Below are 17,705 nucleotides of genomic sequence, written 5' to 3' on the forward strand. Positions count from 1 at the left end.
CCTAGATCTATAAATATAATAAGTAAATATGCCCTTACAGGCATACTTAATTTTTCCTTGGGGGAACAAAAGATCATTCTTTCCAGTGTAGGCAGAGTAAGGCCCTCTCCAGTTCCCATGATGCTGATTTGGGTACCTCCCATAATTTCCTATAATTAAGCTGCATCACACTTGTCTGTTTATGTGTTAGTCTTCCCACCAAACTGCAAGAGTCATGTTTTACCTTTTTTTATGCCCAGAAACTGACAGAAAGTTCTGCACATGACATGTGGCAGGAGGTAAGCCAGAAGTAATTGACTCAATCCTAGGGGTTAATACAAGTTTGGTTTACAGTTTGCAAGTTAAAAAAGAAAAATCTGTGCATATGAATCTTTCAATAAATATCTGGTGGAAACATAAAGTAAATGGATGGATGGTGTTGGAGGAAATCACTGAGAAAGTGTGACCACTGGTTGGCCCATGAGGTGGACCCCAACAATCAGAGGCTCCCCACCTTCTCCCTGGTCCTCGGAATGTGCCTTCTGCTTGCCTTCCATGCTCCCAGAAGCTGCCCCAAGGATACAGGCTTGAGACCATGATGTGGTGTTGGGACCATCTGGGTGGTAGAGGTGGCTAAACTCGTTTCAGGCCTCCGTATTATCTTTAAGATTTGGTGTGACTGCCCAATGCAAGCCTTATGTGTAAGCTCCTTTGTTTATTAAACCTGCCAGAGTGGCCTGCCCCTTTCTCTGGTCCCTCCCTGAGCTCCACATGAAGGGTCTGGTTTCAGATCACAGCCAGGATGCTCCCAGAGAGGCTGCGAACCAGCAGATGGAAGCACGCATGCGTGAAATCACCACCATATAGTGCCTGAGACGTGGGTACACTGAGTGTCAGCTATTGGGCCACCCTGCCCTATTCCCTTTTCGAAAGTAAATAATGGCCTAAAATAAATTTCTAAAGGATGACACTGTATGTGCTAACTTAACGACTTTGAGAGATCTTTGGAAATTTTCATTGAACCATACTAAATATTTTCATTGGAAGAGGCAGACAGCTATTGTTTCTCCTGATGAAATGTCATAACCTTGAACTTATTTACATTGTGGTATGTAAGCACTAATTTCGATGCTAGAGAATCATCGGTATTATATAGATATGAATCTAAATATTCACTGAACTCACTAGATTAGGTAAGTAACTACTTGAGGTTAAGAAAATAGCATGTTGGGGTCCTTCAAATTCATGTGAGCCACACAAGAAATAAGCCATCAGAGACTTACGGAGGGAAATGCAGGTCACTAAGATGTCAGTCTGAAATCGCTCTGCTCATGGAATGGCCTGTGCTATCTTAATGCCTTTCCTATACAATTATTTTTTTCTCCACTAGCCTCCAGATAAAAAAGGGATTCCAAATTGATAGCAGTGATTCCCAGCCCTGCTTTTTTTTTTTTTTTATCATGAGTTAATTTTAAATCTCCTTTTACCAGGAAACTCAGAAAACAACACACCTCAGCACCCAGTCTAAGGGGTGTCCCTTGATAAGCTGAGCAGAAACCATGTATTTTTCTCCTTCTGAGAAATAATCAACTGTGTTTTTGAAACAGCTGAAGCTTTATACTGGCAGCGTCAGAGAACGTTTTTCATTTTCAGGCCTTCTTTAAAAAATCATAATAATAGTATTAATTCTTATTGCGCTGGTAAAGAAAAGGAAAAGGACTTTCTTTTCTAGAAAAGGATGAGATATTTTAGGCTTTTAAGGAAGAGACGCCAGTGGATAATGGCACTAAAGCAGGCACTATCTTGAGAATTGGCAATCGGTGCCCAATTTTGAAAGAAGTAAAGGCACGATAATCGGCAGCTGTTGGGGATATTTTTCTTTGGCAGCCAGCATCTCATATATCTGGTGTTAATTGGATTAAAGCCAGCTGCTGTGCCTCCAAAACCAGAACTTGGTCACACAGTGGACCAATGGGAACAGTGAGGTTTACTCTCCAGTAGAGAAAGGAGTCCCACTCAACTTAGGAAATGACATTTCTTTGTTGTTTAAATCAACTGAGAGTTACCTTCCAGAAATTTCCAGAGAATTAAAACCTAGGCTTATATCCTCTAATATGAGGTCCCCTCTTGGGGCACCTGGGTCAGATACTCAGAGTTGGATCCAGTGCGCCCCCCGCCCCCCACCCTCCGCAGAGGCGCTGGATGTGAGCCCTGCCTCCCGTGACCACTGGCTGCTCCAAATCGATGTGTCGGGGGCTCAGAGCCGGCCGCTCCATCCCAAAGGTCTCTGAAGGCCTTTCTGGATCTTGCAGGACGTGTGGGTGATCACTGAAGATATGAACATCCCCAGTTTAGAGAGTGGGGGATTAGATTACATTCTCCCTAATCCTGAAAACTTCCTGATTGTTTTTTAAGTAAGTTCTTTTCTTTTGTTGGCCTGTTTCCTGGCCTTGAATCCAAGGGCGGTGTACACTCCCTGTGGGTTGCCCTTCCGCCCTTCGGGACCCCAGCCCCAGAATATCTGCCTGTGCTATTCTTTGCTGAGAAACACTTGAGCCGCGGGGCATTTGTGGAATAGTTCCCGAGGGGCGTTCACTCCATCGCGGATGGTGCCGAGGGGGCTGAGGCGGCGCTGCTCCCTGTGCCCAGGCCGGAGCGCCATAAATCATCGTCGCTGGAACTATCTGCTCTTGCTCTCATTTCAGCGCATCCCTTGCGGAGAGGAAGAGAACCAAAGCAGAAAAAAAAAGCCCCCTTATGTCTTAACCGTGTCTTTGAAAAAAGTCATGTAGTTGGAACCATCCACTTCATGTAAATACAGTCCAAAGCCATTCAAAATGTCATCAAGGAAATGCTCTCATAAGCTCAAGTGTCACTCATAATTAGATAAAGTAATACCGGTGCCTTGTGATAAAGACCAAAATTGTCTTCATTGTTCTCATGTCTCACCTTACGCTCTCACCACCCATGCTCCCCCGCCCTCCTCGGTTCCCCCGGTGCCTCTCAGGCCCGAGGAGGAAGAATCCAGAGCAGGTGCCCAGTGCCGACAACCCCTCACTTCCCAGAATGCCCCTCGGACCCGTGTCCCTCGGTCAGCTCCTCACAGCCCCACGCACAGCTCGCTGGCCTCCTGATCATCTCACCCTGGTCACTGTGAGGATTTCCTGCGGCCGCTCCCGCCTTCCACAGTCTCTTCTCCTTTCGGCAGCACAGAGGTGCTCTAAAGCAAGTCTGACAACATCCTCTGCTGACATCCTGTTGTACTTTCCATGTCAAAGCCCTGACTGTGCTGGTGCCGGTCTGCCTTCTGCAAGGTCATTTCATGTCACATCCATGATGCTCTTAAGCCCCTGACACACTTGTCTTCTTTTGTTCCCAAACGTACCTAGATTCTCTACAAGTGCTAATGTCCTCCACATAAAACACTTCTCCATCCTACTTGCTTCTTTAGATGTTTTAGGTTTATTTATTTCTTTCAAGAGATAAAGAGACAGAACAAATGGTAGAGAAGCAAAGACAGAGGGAGAGAGACAGAGTCTCAAGCAGGCTCCCCATCGTCAGCACAGGACCCAACATGGGACTCAAACCCACAAACACGTGAGATCATGACCTGAGCCAAAATCAGGAATCAGTGGCTTCACTGACTGAGCCATCCAGGAGCTGCTCCATCCCTCTTTTTTCTGGAAAAGTCCTGCTCCTCCTTTAAGTATCAGGGATGCTTCCTCATGAGGGCTGGATTCAAACTTCCAAGGCTGGAGAAAACCCACCCTACTCTCACACTCTGCTTTTCCACTACATTTGCCACCATTGTGCTGATTGGCAAAATTACTGGTAAAATGCACATGGGCATAGTCTGTGTCTCCCATGTCCTTTGTTTCTCTAGACCTAAGCACACAACAATCCCGGTGGATGCAATGAATGAATGAATTAATAAAGAAATAAGCACCCTTCCTAGGAAAAGAGCAGAAGAATAAACAATTATGCCCTGAGTTTCTGATATTCCGAATTAATGGAAGATATGATTGAATTACATCAACCTCAAGAAACATGGAGAAATAAAAAGGAGTCATGACATCTGATTTGGCATAGATATAAATGCTTCACTCAAAACTGGAGGTATTTTTTAAGTTTTATTTATTTATTTTGAGAGACAGAGAGCACAAGTAGGTGGGAGAGGGACAGAGAGAGGGACACAGAGAATCCCAAGAAAACAAGAGCTTTAGGCTCAACCAACTAACTAAACCATTCAGGCACCCCTCAAAACTAGCATCTTTAAATCTAGCACAGAGTGTAGACATCATGAAAATAATGTATTATTTTCTCCTGAAATAGTTCAAGAACTTTTCTAGTGCCCATTCCTTCAGAGATATGAAAATATATACACTATTAGTTAATGCTAATTAATATAAAGAACTAACAATTTTAGATCTCACCTCTTTTTCTGTTTGGTCTACATTCTAGACACACTAAGACAAAAATTACATAGAAGCATTTTTACCATGTTCACTATGTGGCCAAAACACTCTTATGTATTATTTATGAGAGGGGGGAAAAGGAGTAAAGAAAGCAGTATGGTGTTTAAACTGCACCCGCTTGCCCTAGAAATCCATTTCCAGCACGCGCACGGTGGAAGAATGTCTCATCCAATGAGATAACTGTCCTCTGGGTCAACCCAAGTGTCCACGTCGCCTACTGGGCTCTCAGCAGTGGGGACATGGGCCGATCTTTTCAAGGGCAGAGTCAGTTGTACAAAGAAATGGATGGACCTTGAACATCTTTAACTTACCTTCCTAACCATCAGCAATGACCGAATCCCTCTTTACATGCCCCACTCCTCGCCTGCCCTTCACAAACCAGTTCTCCGAAACAAGACTCAGCACTCTCCGCCTCCCTCTCTGGGTCCCTGTGGACACCTCACCTTGCTGCAAGCTGGGTCTTAGCTTAGCTCCAACCCCCAGTGACACAGCTTTAGTACCCAGCACCAGATCCAATAGACTGTGTACTTCTCAACCTCGGGGGCCTCTGTGGAACATTTTAAAGTCCTTCTCAAAACTCTCTGTTTCAGTCACATGGGTTTCTGATTCCTTTTGTCTGCTCAATTCTCAATGCTTTTTAAGGAACTCTCTTCTCATGTTCTCTAAGATTCTATCCTTTGTCCTTTCTCTTCTCTCGGTACACTTCCCAGACTACCTTATTTATTTCTGATGTCTAAATACCACCTGTTAGCTGATTACGCCCAGCAGGGCATTCCTCCCTAGAGTATGTCCTGCACTTTAGCCACATTAGTAATCGTATCTGTTAGGTTCCAATATTTCCTCAGCTGATGTCTTCGTCTTTCCCCTCAAAACTTCACTCTAGTTTATGTTTCCTATGTGAGAGGATGATCTCATTGTTAGGCAGGCTGCGTCAGCCTCACCTTGGGTGGCTGCCTTAAACCCGGGTCCTTAACTGAAGTTACATTTAAGTGAACCTGAGGGATGGAGCAAGAGCACGGTTGAGTGGGGGGTAGATCTTTGAACTCCTTCTCAAATCTCTCAGCAAAACCTTGTGTGTTTGAGAGCTGATAACATTTTTTAAAGTCAACATTTTGTGGGATTCTCAAAAGTCCATAAACTCTAAAAAGCCAAGAATTATCTCAGACCCTGATCTATCCTTGAACCCTCATACTTAATATATTATAAAGTTTTGCCCATGTACTTTAATATCTAGCCATACTGCCCTTTCTATTGCTATTACTCATGTCCTAAAGTTTTCAAAACCTTTGCTTCCTAAAAGGATTATCTGTTTCCAATGTAACCTATTTCTATGTATTACCAAAACAATCATCATTCAAAATGACTCAATTCTTCCCTGTCCCAAGCCCCCCAAATGCCCACCATTACTCATGGAAAAACTCTGTGGCATGGCAAACTTGCTCTCTGTGTTCGCACTCTGCCTGATTCACCAGCCATGCCCTGCCTGACCTTCCTCACTGATCACCCCGTCCCCCTACTGTCTCAGACAGCTCTTTCCTGAGGTTTCCTTCTGCCTCCTGCCCCATCCCCCATTCCAAGCCATAGCCATTACTTCTGGTCAACCAAAACAATGATACCCCAAATCTGTAGGAAAGATGTGAATCGTCTAGAGACATGTGGTCAGGCAGTGTGTATAGAAGTCAGTCTTGGGGATAAGGAGGATTTTGCCAGGAAGGGAAGAGTGAAGTGGATGTGTACCTGGATATGATCACTGAGCCTTCCCCGCACACTATGCAGCCCTGTTTTAGCTTCTGTCATGCACACCAGCTCATCTGCTCTTTCAAGAAATAATTGTTTACTGTTTTAATTTCTCTACTACCTTTTAAGGCCCCTTATGTTCTTACCTGTCACCATGTTTTGGAGCTTTTATTTTTCTGAAATATTTTAACTTGCTAGCAAACCGTATTCGTTCATTCGAGAAATTGCTGAATAAGCATGAACATTCTCACAAGCAGAGCACCCGCGCTAAGGATATGGCCATGGAGGAGAGAGACAGTTCTGTTCCTACGTGGTTTATAATCTGTTCATGACACACCCAGTGCACAAATCAGTATAGAAACACTCAGTTATAAACTGGGTAGGTAACAGGAAAGTAACAAGATGCTCTGAGACCATATTTTTGAAGATCTACTTTAAACCAGAAGTCAGACACATTTCAGTTTCACCTTGTTGGGTTTCCCAAGGTTAAGAATATATTAATAACACCACTTCTAGCCACTCTCACGCTCTCCCCTCTTGAATGGGCACGTGGTTGTGAAGGCACGTGTATTAAGGTGTTTGCAGTGATCCTCATTTACTCACCTCCAAAATGTAAAGACACGCCCCTCGCACTAACATCTTCTCACACGCATGCGTGCACCCCCGTGCTAGCTGTTGTTTCTCTCTACGGCTTCCTAGCGCCTCTCCGCCCTCCCCTTATTTTCAACTTTCTTTTGAGTCATATGTTAATTCGTTCATTCATTGTCCTATATGGAACCTAATCTATTTCCTTCAAAAAAGTGAATGTAAGAGCAGCTCCTTAAAACGTTTGGCTGCCTGACATCCTTTGCGATGGACTGGCCACGTTCCTCATCAGTGTTGTCCATATGAGAATGAGATTTTCCGGAAACTAAAGTCACATCTGGATCAGAGTGGTCATGGTGTGAAGGAGCATGTGTCATCCAACATGTCCCTCTAGGTCACTAGTTGACTCATGTTGGTTTCAGGAAGCGGACCCCAGCTTTTCCAGCACCATGGCGACGTGTGCAGTACAGTTAGCTCCTGCTACCCCTCTTAGAACAGGGCTGCTGGGGCACCTGGGTGGCTCAGTCAGTTAAGCGTTGGGCTCAGGTTATGATCTCGCAGTTCATGAGATCAAGCACCACATCGAGTTCTGTGCTGTCAGTGCAGAAGTTGCTTGGGGGTTCTCTCTCTCTCTCTCTTCTTTTCAAAATAAATAAACTTAAAAAAAAAACAATGTTATTGAGTGATAACTGCCAATTATGCATCAGGATATAAAACAAACATTAAATCAATAGAATGCATTTGGGAATGAAAATTTCCTAAACCACCAGAGAGAGAGGGTGATACAGAATTTGAAGATAGGCTCCAGGCTCTGAGCTGTCAACACAGAGCACAACACAGGGCTCGAACCCACAATTGTGAGATTGACCTGAGCCAAAGTTGGATGCTTAATTGACTGAGCCACCCAGGTGCCCCAACCCTTGCTACAATTTTAAAGCACTGATGTTTCTTTCTTCCAGGATGACTACACTATTCTGCATTACTGGTTAAGAAAGCTAATGACTTTTAGAAAATATGGACAATTTTATACCTCCCTCTTAAAATTTAAATACATATATGACTACTATTTCTAAGACTTTTGTAATGAAATATAAAGTAGAAAAAAGTGAGCTCCTAAAGTTTATAAAATCCTGCAAGTCAAAATATCTATACTTACCACAATAACTACAACATTTTTCATAGCTACTACTTGTTTGTTACATACGGTCTTAATTCATTTGTGCATATAATCCTATATCATGAATTTGTAGACTCCCACTGCTTAATCATCATGTTTCCAGTATTCATGATGCAACTTATCCCTATATTTCTGAATTCCATTTTTATTGGATTTTTATCATGATCACCAGGCGTGCACAATGGGTACCAATCCCAACAAGTTCATTCTCCTCCGTCTGTAATTTCAGAAATTATGAAATTGACAAATTAAGAAATCAGCATTTCTAATTTCTTTCTAGAATAGAAAACTTGGCTCTTCTCTAGAATAAGAACATTGCTTACCTGGTGTCTTTAAAAGGCAAAAATGAAAGTAGTTATTCTGGTAAAATGTGGCCATATTTTCATGGCAACAGGGACAAAATGACTCCTTGATTTGCATATGGGCTCATGGATTCCACCTGATGCGTGGAGGCCCCAGTAAAGTTGGACAACTGGCCCCAAAGCTCACAGCTTACCGTTGGCGTGCGCATCTTCCTCTGTCAAAGCAAGAACTGCTCACCATACCACCTGGCTTAATTAACCTGTTAGTCATGCAAAGCTGTGGAGGTTTGTTTGCAACACTTGCCCTAGAGGAAAGGATCCACCCCCCACCCCCCAGCACCCATCAACATGGACGTTGATTGTGTGATATGTGTTTGCGTAACTTCCTGCACCATAGTGTGAACACCCAGTGGGACTCCCTTCCTGCTGGGAAAGCCACCTCCCATTCCTCCTCTGGTCCTCACTGGCCAAAAACTACCTCTGAGGTGGCAAATTCGACTGGTCCCAGTTCACTTATTTGTTGAGGGGGTAGAGGGACACTTATCAAACCTCACCAGATTGCTGCAAAGCTCAATGAAAACACTGTATTTAAAAGTAGGAGGTAAGTTCTAGGGGCTCATTGGTTAAGCATCCAACTAATGATCAGCTCAGGTCATGATCTCACGTGGGATCGAGTTCCACATCAGACTCTGCGCTGACAGCCTGCTTGGGATCCTCTCTCTCCCTTGCTCTGTTCCTCCCCGATTCTCTCTCTTTCTCTCTCAAAATAAATAAATAAACATTTTTTTAAAGTATGAGGCAAACTCTAAAATATCACATAAGCATAATGATAACTATTGAAGAAGAAGTTTTGGGTCCCCTGTAAAGTTCCACTCAGCCCCTTGCAGATAAGGTGTTGATACGTAGTAGTTTGGTTTTTATTTGAAACTGCACCTCATGACTGGTGGATAAGAGAGTGTGCCCTGCTTTGTGAGGGTCAAAGAAGCATAAGCCACAGTCCTCAAAAAAGACGGAGAATGCTAATCAAAGAAATGAGACAAGTGAACATAACAGGAATGATCAGTGAGTGATACAGCACCTAATCAGAACAGCGCTGGGCAGGGCGGGTGCTGCGCCATTTGTCCTCCGGTGAAACCATGGATGTTCTCAGATATATAAATGTAAACCATAGCCCTCCCCCACCGGAAGACTTGCAGATTTGGACGTTAAAAGCTCTGAGAAATCTTGTGAAGAAACCGAGTTACAGTAACACCTTGGTTTGCAAGCTTAGTTCGTTCCAGTAACCTGCCTGTCATTTAAAGCACTCATATATCAAAGCGAATTTCAAGAACCATCGGCTCAGTTCTGATCACGTGACTTTCAGTGACACATATGACTCCTATTGCAAGATGTTGCTCATTTATCAAGTTAAAATTTATTAGAAATGCTTGCTCGTCTTGTGGAGCATTCACAGAATAGGTTACTGGCAATCCAAGGTTTAGTGTCACCTCATTTAAACCAACAACTCCCAAATGTATGAGCCTATAACATTGTTTCAATGAAACCAAAAATTATCAATGTTCTAAAGAAATCCTTCAGGCCATGTTAGGAAGAGCTGCTCCGGAAGTCCTGCGTGAGCACAGGCCATGTGAGGAAGAGCCGGGGATGATTCACAGAGCCAGAATGATGGGGGAAGAGCCAGAGTCAGAGAAGAGGAGAGGAAAGACTTTCCAAGACCGGGATCAGAGGGGGTTGTGGGTGGAAGGCAGAGAGTGAGCTCCTGAAAGGCACAAGTGAGCTAGCTATGTGGCTACTCATCCACCACGATTCCCAGCCCGATGTCCACCCTACAGCAGACATTCAGTACATTTCCGATTGATGAAATTCACAGATTAAGACATTGGCATTCATATTTGGAGGTTAGTGAGTAGAATAAACTGATTACTGCAGAGAAGTAGAATGTAAGGCTTGGAAGGGGCAGGAAGGGAGGAAATATAAAGCTGGGAAGGAGCAGAAGGCAGAAAAGTTAACACTTAACCTAAGGATCACGTGCCAGGTTCAGCGTGACAGGGATTTCATACCTGGTCTCACTTAAAAGCCAGACAGCCATCCTGTGGCAGGCTAGTGGATGATTTCAAGACAGCAGCGGAAGGTGGGAGGGAAAGGAGAATCCAATGTGGGCCAAGCAGTTCAACTCGATAAGAAAGAAGAGAAAATCCTCTAGATGAGTTGCTACCAACCTTTTAAACCTGGTGACTTCTATTTTTGACAGTGTCAGTGTAATACCAAAGATTTCTTTATCGTCCCCAAAAACCAGAAACCGCCAGGGAGACTGAGTCACGCATGCAAAAGCAAAGGGCTTTATTACAGGTTTAGGCTCGCTGGGGCCTAAACTCGGGCTCACAGACTTTACTGGCATGGTGGATCCATGCTGAGAGCCCCGAACAGAGGTGGGGCAGGGCTTTCAAGAGTTTGGGAAGGGGGAGTTACAGGAAATTGTGACAGCAGGTTTATCCAATCACAACATTTAGAGTGTTAACCAATCACAGAGTAGACCCAGGACCCAGGACCCTCACATAGGGTGTAACTAACCTTAAGCAATAACTGATTACCTATAGCTTCTATTTCTAGGCCTGCCCTTAGGAATGTTAAGGGTATTACAAGGGTGGTCCCTCTTCCCTTGGGCAATGTGTGCCCTTCTATTGTCTCAAACCTGCGTCCTTACATCAGTACAGGGGCACCAGTGCAGCTCATTAGATGGAGTGCTGACTCTTGATTTTGGCTCAAGTCATGATCCCAGGGTCCTGGGTTCAAGCCCCACATCAAGTTCTGCACTGATAGCTCAGAACCTACTTGGGATTCTCTCTTTCCCCCTTTCTGCTTCTCCCCTGCTTGTGGGCTTGGTCTCTCTCTCTCTCTCTCTCTCTCAAAGTAAATAAACATAAAAAAAGATTCTCTCTCCTTCTGCCCCTCTCCTCTGCTCACACTCTCTCTAAAAAAAATAGTGTTGGGGTGCCTGGGTGGCTCAGTTGGTTGAGCGTCCAACTTTGGTTCAGGTCATGATCTCAAGGTTTGTGGGTTCAAGCCTCAAGTTGGGCTCAGTGCTGACTGCTAGCTCAGAGCCTGGAGCCTGCCTTCAAATTCTGTGTCTCTTTCTCTCTCTTCCTCTCCCCTGTTCATGTTCTGTCTGTCTCTTAAAAATAAATAAATGTAATACATACATACACACATACACACATACATACATACATACATACATAAAATAGTGTCAGGAGAATCCAGATTCCTGAGCTATTTCATCTTACCATTTCTTATAAAATGAACATGAATTATACATTTAGGGCAATTACCAAGGTTATTTGTTGTATTTTAAAACAATGTACCCTACTTCCTAGTTTCTGATATCCTGATAGCTTCCCAGGTGTCTAATTTTGTACTCTAAAAATAATCCTCAGTAGTCGAATGTCTCATCGCTAATTCAGTGGCTCCCCTGCATTTAACACCATCTGGAACCAGTAATTTTATTTTGTTTGAATTATCCAAGTGTACTTTTACCTGAATTTCAACAGCAGCTATTTTTACAAAGTCCTCATTATTTTCTAATTTTCCAGAACACACTTCTTCCTTTTCCAGTATTTTAAAAGAAATGAGTAAGATACTAAAATAATCGAAGCTCAGCCAAAAGTGCTGCTTTGAGATGTCTCCATTTTAACTACACATGTCAGTAAGATTCGGTTGAAACAATAGATTTTCCCTTGTTAATTGTCTTTCACGTGCTTAATTAAAAGCCTCTGACTTTTCAGATTCAATTAAAAGATTATTTTAAAAACCTTCATTTTCAAATCAACAGGACACTGATTTAATCGTCTTTGAAAGATAGTTAATGAAACTGCATCACAAACAATTATTTCAATAATTAATGGAGCACAGGTGAGCTGATCGGTCTGGAAGGGGAAATAACATGTGACATCATTGATACTGCAGCAGGTGCTTTCCAGGAAATCTACACTAGTCAACGTACCCTGGTGCTCCCAGGTACTGGCCACGCCCACTCTATTTCATATTCCAGACACTGGACCCGCAGAGAAGGACCCATCCGGCCCAGTCTCTGCACACCCATGACTCAGAAATGTAAGGAGTCAGACAGACCAGCTCAAAGCTCACTGCGCTCTTCTGACACCTCCCTGGCATCAGGACCCTGGCCAGAGCCCTGAGACGAAGCTCCAGGGTCTGAGGAAGGACCCTGCTAATGCCGACTGCCTGCCTGCCCAAAGCGGCACCCGTCACGTCACTTAGATTCCCCACTGCCCCCCGCCCCCCACCTCACATCAGACCACCACACTAGCTTTTTGGTTGAATTTTCACTCATTTGTCAAATCCTTTGACTTCCGTACCTTGGTTTTGGAGTGGACTTCCACCGTGCCCACAGATGGCCATTTTAGGGATCGAATTCCCTTTAGCCTTGCTCTTTCTCAGTCTAGTTTATCTTAGGAGCAATCACACCAGGTTTGATGCAATCTAAGCTTTAAAAGCAATTCCGTTATCTAGCAGTACCTGGGTGGCTCATTTTGTTAAGCATCTGACTCGGGTTCAGCTGAGGTCATGATCTCACAGTTCAGACTTCAAGCCCCACATCAGGCTCTGCACTGACACTGTGGAGCCTCTTGGGATTCTCTCTCTCTCTCTCTCTCTCTCTCTCTCTCTCTCTCTCCCTCCCTCCCTCCCTCCCCAACTTGTGCTCTCTCTTTCTCTAAATAAATAAACTTCCAAAAAAAAAAAAATAAAGGCAATTCTGATACCTGAAAAACCATTCAACCAGCAAATACTAGCAAATGACAGCAAGTGTATAATCACTCATACTGCACTTGTGTTTTTAAAATTAATAAACTGAGTATAAGGTGCGTGCAGAGAAATCTGTGTAAGGTAGCAGAGAGGTCGTTCCAGACTAAGATTATAACACATTCCAGGGCCCAGAGGAATAAGAGCCCAGAGCAGGTCTGCTGGTGTGAAAGATGCTGAAGGCCAAGGGATGGTCATGCAGCTGGCCAAGCACAGAAACGAAGTCAAGGGCCTGTGTACTAGGATTGGGCATATAAATTTCCTGCTGACAAAAATACTGAGGGGAGGAGTAATAGAATTAGACTTGAAAGTGATGAAGACTTTCTTGCAGGGTTGTGGAAGAGACGAGATTGGAGTTAGAGAAACTCGTAAGAAGCTGTGCCCTTACCAAGGAAAATGAAAATGAGACTCTAAGAACAGAGACGAAAAAAACTTCAAAACCATCACGGATAGTAGGGACTGACAGATGATTGGGGGGAAATGAGAGAGAAGGATGAATGTCCAGACTTCTGAGTTCGATGGATTTGCGGAGACGTTGATGAGTCCATGGTCCAGGAATGCACACGTCACTCATTAATCCATACTTTTACCAAACATTGAGTAACTTCTATGTGCCATGTTAGGGAGAACTATCTGGAGTGGGCAGTTAGTTGGGAGAGATTGTGGACTGGGCTCTTGTGGGCACTGCAGACAGGGCTTGAGTGTCCTGAAACTCAACTAAAAAAGCAAAAGACACTTATAAAATTAAAGGGTAAACAGCTGGGTAAGGCAAAATTTTAAGGATTAGACCTTTCAAAAAGGTTAGTTCGAATTGAAAAATTCCTTAGGCAATACAACTGGAAAACGTTAGTAAGACAATTGGCCAAATTTCCATCTGACCTATGAATTATTTAGTAGTATTGCATCAATGATAATATCCTGATTTTAAGAACTGTACTACGATAATTTGACAGAATGTCTTTTTTCCTCAGGAGAATCATTCTGAAGTATTTAAGGGTGGAGAATTATTGTTTGTTACTTAATGTCTAATGGCTTAGGAAAATAATATATACAACATATAACTATAATTTAATTTATAAAAATATAAGTTTATCTAATATATATGTATGATTTCGCTTACATGATACGTATATGTCTAGAAAGAGCACACTAAAGCAATTGGGTAAAATGTAAATAATTAGTAAATCTGGATAGAGGATATATAAGTTTTATTTAGATACTCCCATAACTTTTCTATAGGTTTTAAATGACTTCCAACTATAAATTCATATCAAAATTAAAAATTTATATAAAAACCTGAAGAGGTAGGTCATTTAAGAAAGGCCAAAGAAAAGGAGAAACTCTTGTGTAAGAAATCATTTTAAAGACTATTTAATATAAATAAAGTAAAAAATGTTTTTTAATATAATGCATATGGAATCCAACCCATTGTTTAATAAGCACTTCTCAATTAAATAAAAAACTATGTAAAGAAAGGAATGGAACTGGAATGTTAAAATTCTGGACAAAATCAGAAAGTAGAGAGGTCACCTCAACATCAGGGATTTCTGGCCACTGCATAGTCAATGTCTTGGACAACTGCCACCTCTGATCAAGATACATCCACAGGCAATAAGTCTAGGAACGCCTTTCCGCAAGCTGGTATAGGGCTTCTTTTGAATCTATGAATTTGTAAGAGCCCTTCTAGACTTACACACTTGATGATACTCTAGCCATTCTTCCTTTGTTACATTCATGTGGTTGTTCATTAATATCCTGCCAAGATAGGACCCCAATAATTCAAGTATAGTTTCTATCTTTTCATTGTCCTGGGTACAATGAAAGTATCCCTCGTCTTAAGGATTACACTCATGAATTGCATCTAAAAAGAAATTTTGTGAGTAGCAAGTTCAGTGGAACTTCTGAGGAAAACAGAGATGTGACCCGGAAATCCAGTGCAGGAACAGGGCTGCACCTCAGAGACTGGAAATGGAAACTGACGAGGGGCAGGGACGCTCCATCTCTCCCAGCTCTTTATTTTTAGTTTTGCTTCAATATCCTCCCACAACAGGCCAGCTTTCTCCTTATGATCCACAATTAAGACATCATTTACTCTGAGCATCTGCTTTCATGAAAATGAAAAGTAAGATATAGTCATAATTTGAATATATTAAAAATGTACAAATTTTCCTGCCTATTGATTTTCCATAAAAATGCCAAGACTGTTCAGTAGGGGAAGTACAGATATTTTAATAGGTGGTGCTGGGGTGACTGGACTTCCATATTCAGACTAACAAGATCAGATTCCAACCTCACACCAATACAATAATTAACTCGAAAGGCATCAACAACCTAAATATAATAACTGAAACCATAAAACTCTTAGAAACAAACAGCAGTAAACCAGTATGACTTTGCATTTCACAATGAATTCTTTGATATGACATCAAAAGCACAAGAAACTAAAGTAAATATAGATAAATTGGACTTCATCAAAGTTAAAAACTTTCGTGCATCAAAGGATATTAATAAAAAAAATAAAAGATGACCTACAAAGGAGACGATATTTGCCAATTATATCTTTGGTAAGAGTCTAGAGTCTAAAATATATAAATAACTCTTATATCTAAAAAACAATGAGAGATCGCTTCTTGGCCTTTTGGCTAAGATCAACTGTAGTATCTGTTCTTATCAGTTTAAAAAACAATGAGATACCACCTGATGCCTGTTAGAATGCCTAAAATCAAGAAGTGTTGGCAAAAACATGAAGAAAAAAAAACCCTCATGCACTGTTGGTGGGAATGTAAATTGGCACAGCCACTGTGGGAAACAGTATGGAGTTTCCTCAAAAAATTTAAAATAGAAATATCATATGATCCAATAATTCCACTACCGGGTATGTAGCCAGAGAAAGTGAAAACACTAACTCGAAAAGATCTAAGATGTAACCTGCATGTTTATTGCATCATTATTGCAGTAGCCAAGACACGGAAGCAACCTAAGTGTCCATCAACAGATGAATGGATAAGGAAAATGTGCATACACATATATACACAATGGAATATTAGCCATAAAAAAAGATGAGATTGTGTCATTAGAGACAACATGAATGGATCTAGAGAGTATTATACTAAGTGAAATTAGCCTGAGAAAGACAGATATCATGATTCCATTCATAAATGGGATCTTAAAAAATGAAAACAAAAGCAGAATCAAAACTATAAATTCAGAGAACAAACTGATGTTGCCAGAGGGGAGGGAAACTGGCGTGAGGAGGCAAATTGGGTGAAGGGGAGTGGACTCCAGTTACGGAATGAATAAGTCACAGGAATAAACAGTAGAGCATAAAAAACGCAGTCAGTGATACTGTAGGAGCCGTGTACTGGGACAGATGGTACCCAATGCTTGTGGTGAACATAGCATAATCTATAAACTTGGCAAATCACTAAGTCATACACTTGAAACTGATGTAACAATGTGTGCCAATTACACTCAAATAAAATATGTAAATACAAAAAAAGAACAAAAAAATAAACAACTCCATTTAAACATGGGCAAAGGACTTGAATAGATATCTCATTAAACAAAAGAAACAAATGGCCAACATGCACACAAGAAGATGCTCAACATTAGTCATTAAGGAAATGTAAATCAAAAGCACAGTCGGGTACCACTTGGGTACCATTTTACACCCACTAAACTGACTATACTTTTTAAAAATGAAAAAAACTGGGACACCTGGGTAGCTCAGTAGGTTAAGCATCCAACTCTTGATTTTGGCTCAGGTCATGATCTCACAGTTCGTGGGTTCATGCCCCATGTCAGGCTCCTTGCTGATGGTAAAGAACTTTCTGGGCTTCTCTCTCTCCTTCCCTCTCTGCCCCTCCTCAGTTCACTCTCTTTCTCTCTTAAAATAAATAAATAAACTTTAAAAAAAAAAAGAAAAGCAAAATAACAAGTGTTAGTGACGATATAGAGAATGTCAAACCCTCACATGTTGCTGCTGGGAAGGTGAAATGGCTCAGCCACGTGGAAAACAGTTCCGCGGTATCTCAAAATGTTAAACATAGACTTACCAAAACCCGGCAACTCCACTCCTAGGTAAATGCCCCGCAAAACTGAAAACAGGTGCTTACACGACTGATGTACATGCACACATATAGGGCAATTGCCTGGCTTTCATGTCCTGAGGACTGTAGTCAAGTCTCCTCCTAAGCTGAAGGAACAGGAAGATAAGAGGTCATGGTCAATGGGATATGCTGAGTGTTGCTGCTCCTTTAAATAATCACTCCTAGGGGTGCTTGGGTGGCTCAGTCGGTTAAGCGTCTGACTTCAGCTCAGGTCATGATCTTGCAGTGTGTGGGTTCGAGCCCTACGTCAGACTCTGCTGACAGCTCAGAACCTGGAGCCTACTTCTGGTTCTGTGTCTCCCTCTCTCTCTGCCCCTCCCCTGCTCATGCTCTGTCTCAAAAATAAACATTTAAAAATATTTTTAAAAAAGATTCCCTCCTAGAGGAGTGCCTGAGTGGCTCAGTCAGTTGAGCATCAGACTTCATTCTGCTCATGTCATGATCTCATGGTTTGTGAATTCAGGCACCTCGTTGGGCTCTGCGCTGACAGAATGGAGCTTGCCTGGGATTCTCTCTCCCCTTC

At 42.3% G+C, this 17,705-nt stretch overlaps 1 pseudogene; it reads left to right on the plus strand.

The window, feature by feature from the left end:
* Positions 1-15,695: 15,695 nt before the first annotated feature.
* LOC115297366 lies at positions 15,696-15,837 on the plus strand (annotated as a pseudogene).
* Positions 15,838-17,705: the final 1,868 nt, after the last annotated feature.

The sequence above is a fragment of the Suricata suricatta genome, chromosome 7 (genome assembly GCF_006229205.1).
Source record: "Suricata suricatta isolate VVHF042 chromosome 7, meerkat_22Aug2017_6uvM2_HiC, whole genome shotgun sequence".
Lineage (NCBI taxonomy): Eukaryota > Metazoa > Chordata > Mammalia > Carnivora > Herpestidae > Suricata > Suricata suricatta.